The sequence below is a fragment of the Nomascus leucogenys genome, chromosome 11 (assembly GCF_006542625.1).
Source record: "Nomascus leucogenys isolate Asia chromosome 11, Asia_NLE_v1, whole genome shotgun sequence".
Lineage (NCBI taxonomy): Eukaryota > Metazoa > Chordata > Mammalia > Primates > Hylobatidae > Nomascus > Nomascus leucogenys.
Window position 1 is genome coordinate 45,732,702 of NC_044391.1, and position 4,452 is coordinate 45,737,153.

Consider the following 4,452-nt stretch of genomic DNA (forward strand, 5'->3'; position numbering starts at 1 on the left):
TGAAAACCATTAACCATTCAAGTTTAATGAATTCAAAAAAGTTTTATGCTTTTTAAATTTGAATTCATTCTGGGTTAACAGATAATAAGTAAAAACCATAAGAGGGCTTTCATTCTGTTAGGTGAATCAGACACTTAATCTGTTTAGGTGAATCAGACACTTAATCCTGAAATGAAATTCAGATGTAAGCTGGGCAGTGTGGCTCACGCCTGTAATCCCAGCACTTTGGGATTTCAATCTGTTTAGGTGAATCAGACACTTAATCCTGAAATGAAATTCAGATGTAAGCTGGGCAGTGTGGCTCACACCTGTAATCCCAGCACTTTGGGAGGCCAAGGCAGGTGGATCACTGGAGGTCAGGAGTTCAAGACCAGCCTGACCAATATGGTGAAACCCCATCTCGGCCGGGCGCCGTGGCTCACGCTTGTAATCCCAGCACTTTGGGAGACCGAGGTGGGCAGATCACGAGGTCAGGAGATCGAGACCATGGTGAAACCCCGTCTCTATTAAAAATACAAAAAAATTAGCCGGGCGTGGTGGCGGGCGCCTGTAGACCCAGCTACTCGGAGAGGCTGAGGCAGGAGAATGGCGTGAACCCGGGAGAGGCGGAGCTTGCAGTGAGCCGAGATTGCGCCACTGCACTCCAGCCTGGGCGACAGAGCAAGACTCCGTCTCAAAAAAAAAAAAAAAGAAACCCCATCTCTACTAAAAATGCAAAAATTAGCTGGACGTGGTGGCAGGTGCCTGTAATTCCAGCTACTCAGGAAGCTGAGGCAGGAGAATTGTTTGAACCTGGGAGGCGGCGATTGTGGTGAGCCGAGATCATGCCACTGCACTCCAGCTTGGGTGACAGAGCAAGACTCCATCTCAAAAAAAAAAAAAACAAACCTGCCTAAGAAAGCTCAGTGCTGTTCTGAAAACATACTGTTCCAGCCAAAACCTGAAAATAGTGATAGGTCCTTAAGCCCCCTCTTAAAGCAGTTACTTTAGAAAGCTTGCAATTATAAACCATTTCTCTGCCCCTTTGAGATGTAAGTCTACCACCAAGAGCTGTCTCCTCAGAGAGCTGAGATAGAAATGCAACATTCAGGGAGCCAGCTCTTGCTCCAGCCTCTCAGTTCCTGTGGGAGTGTAAGGGCCTAACTTTGGTGGCTGTCTTGCTCCAACTTTCACAACTACCTCAGTCATAAAGATACAAGAAGTTTGTTTCTACTCTGTATAAATATCAATTAGTTAAAAAACAACAACAACAAAAAACCCTGATGCCTTAGTCATATGGACCAAACTCCCCCTTAACACCTTTCAGTGTCTTCTTTAGTACACCCCAGCATTTTCAACAACTCCTGATTTTTGTTTCCCAAAGTGGAGCTCAGTTCACACTGGATTCTGTTCCCTAATGCAGTAGTTATTACTGAATAAAATCTGTCTTTACTGCCTTTTACTATTGTCTCACTTTGTTTCTTTTTCTTTTCTCTCTTTTTTTTTTTTTTTTTTGAGATGCAGTCTGGCTCTGTGGCCCGGGCTGGAGTACAGTGGCCATGTCTTGGCTCACTGCAACCTCTGCCTCCTGGGTTCAAGTGATGCTCCTGCCTCAGCCTCCCAAGTAGCTGGGATTACAGGCAAGTGCCACCACACCCGCCAATTTTTGTGTTTTTAGTAGAGATGGGGTTTCACTATGTTGGCCAGGCTTGAACTCATAACCTCAGGTAATCCACCCACCTCGGCCTCCCAAAGTGCTGGGATTGCAGGCATGAGCCACCATGCCCGGACTCTTTTCTTTGAGACGGAGTCTCGCTCTTGTCACCCAGGCTGGAGTGCAATGGTGCAATCTCGGCTCATTGCAATCTCCGCCTCCCAGGTTCAAGCCATTCTCCTGCCTCAGCCTCCTGAGTAGCTGGGATTACAGGTGCACACCACCATGCCTGGCTAATTTTTGTATTTTTAGTTGAGACGGGGTTTCACCATGTTGGCCAGGCTGGTCTTGAACTGCTGACGTCAGGTGATCTGCCCGCCTCGGCCTCCCAAAGTGCTGGGATTACAGGTGTTAGCCACTGCGTCTGGCCTTTTTCTTTCTTTTTTAAGACAGGGTCTAGGTCTGTGGCCCAGGCTGCAGTGTAGTCATGCCATCATAGCTCTTGGGCTCAAGTGATCCTCTGGCCTCAGCCTCTGGAGTAGCTGGGATTATGGGTGTAGACCACCAGGCCCAGCTAATTTAAAAAAAAAAATTTTTTTTGTAGGCATGGGGTCTCACTGTTTTGCCCAGGCTGCTCTTAAACTTCTGGCCTCAAGCAATCCAGCTGCCTTAACCTCCCAAATCACTGGATTACAGGCATGAGCCACTGCACCCAGCACCACTTTATTTCTCTGACAAAACCTAAACATTCTGTTTATTTGAACACCACTTATATTTATGTTAATGTTCTGAGTAAATGTAAATGAATACTGACAAAATAATAGTATAACATCAGAGAGGTTTTTGTTTGTTGAGAAGGAGTCTCTGTCACTAGGCTGGAATGCAGTGGCACAATCTCAGCTCACTGCAACCTCTGACTCCCTAGTTCAAGCGATTCTCCTGCCTCAGCCTCCTGTGTAGCTGGTATTCTACTGGTATTAGCTGGGTGTGGAGGCATGCGCCACCACACCCAGCTAATTTTTGTATTTTTAGTAGAGACAGGGTTTCACCATGTTGGCCAGGATGGTCTTGATCTCCTGACCTTGTGACCCGCCCACCTCGGCCTCCCAAAGTGCTGAGATTACAGGTGTGAGCCACCACGCCCGGCCCAGAGAGGTTTTTTAAACAAAACAAATATGTAACTGATATCTTGTATTTTAAATCTAAGAGGGCATATGAAATTGAATGCATTCTGTGAGAGGAGAGTCAGAGTATTGATAAATTTGGATTTATTAAAATTCCTGGAGTAATGACTAAAAGAACCTACAAACTATTAAAGAGAAAATTGGAATAGTAATACATCAATCCAACATAAAGAAAGGAAAGAAAAAGGCAACATGCCACAAAAAGAAAATAAAATGCCAGGAGCTAACGCCTGTAATCCCAGAACTTTGGGAGGCATAGGCAGGAGGATCGTTTGAACCCAGGAGTTCAAGGCCAGCCTGGGCAACATAGGGAGACCCGGTTTTTAAAAAGTAATAAATAAGGCTCCGAAGCGGGCAATGGGGGCAAGATGGTTTACATCTCAAACGCACAAGTGTTGGACAGCTGGAGTCAGTCTCCATGGAGATTATCTTTGATAACAGATTTCTTCTGGGGAATAGCTGAGTTTGTGGTTTTGTTTTTGAAAACTCTGCTTCAGCAAGATTTGAAAAAGAGAAGAAGCTATGGAAACTCGTCTGATTCCAGATACCATGATGATGGAAGAGGGCCACTGGGAAACCCTCCCGGAAGAATGGGTCCAATCAGTCATCTGGGTGGCCCCAGTCCTCCTCCAATGGCTGGTGGATATGAGGAAGGTAAATGTCTGCTCTAAGAAGCAACTGGACACGCATATTCATAGCAGAAGGAAACCATCAAGAAGTGGAGTGCTGACCATGCTGGAGCAGTAGATGAAAGTGTGTGTCTAAACAAGGACTGCTCTGTGTCCTCACAGAAGAATGAGGTCATGCTGGGAATTCCTTCTGCAGGGAACTGGCCTGACTGACATGCAGTTCCACAAATGCACGTTTGTCTCATTATCTTTTGAGTATAGTTTATTAAAGTATTAATATAGTTTTTGTTGTTGTTGTTCTTGTTGTGGTTTTGAGACAGAGTCTCACTCTGTTGCCCCGGCGAGTGCAGTGGTGCGATCTCGGCTCACCGCAACCTCCACCTCCCGGGTTCAAGCGATTCTCCTGCCTCAGCCTCGCGAGTAGCTGGGACTACAGGCGCACGCCGCCATGTCCAGCTAATTTTTTGTATTTTAGTAGAGACGGGGTTTCACCGTTTTGCCCATTCTGGTCTCGAACTCCTGAGCTCGGGCAGTCCGCCCGCCTTGGCCTCCCAAAGTGCTAGGATTACAGGTGTGAGCCATTGCCCCCGGCCTCCTCATCTTTAAATTCACAAAAAGATTGAATATGAAGAAAATAAATAAAAGGCTGTGTATTTAGCACTAAAAAAAAAGAAAATATAATAAAACGGCAGCGTTAAATCTATCAGTGGCTATATTAAATGTAAATAAATTAAATACTCCAGTTAAAAGAGATAGACGTTCGGGGTGTATTTAAAAGCCACGGACACACACGGACTTCCGACTGCCCTATTCACATGCTCAGCCCCTGACAACACGGGCTCTGGGACTAAGCCCCTCGGGCAGCCCTGAGCCTCCTAGGGCTGAGCACCGCGCTTTGAGCAGCTCTACTACTGCGTTCTCCGGTCGGGAGGCGGCGCGTTCCTGCGCGAAGCACGTCGGCCGCGAAGGCCTCTGGGAAATGTATTCCGGGCTACGAGCCCACAAA

General features: G+C 46.6%; 1 pseudogene across 1 annotated transcript; it reads left to right on the forward strand.

Annotated features, from left to right (window-relative positions):
• Positions 1-3,108: 3,108 nt before the first annotated feature.
• Positions 3,109-3,583, forward strand: LOC100597008 (annotated as a pseudogene). The gene has a single exon (XR_004032253.1). The product of XR_004032253.1 is annotated as a selenoprotein K pseudogene (transcript).
• Positions 3,584-4,452: the final 869 nt, after the last annotated feature.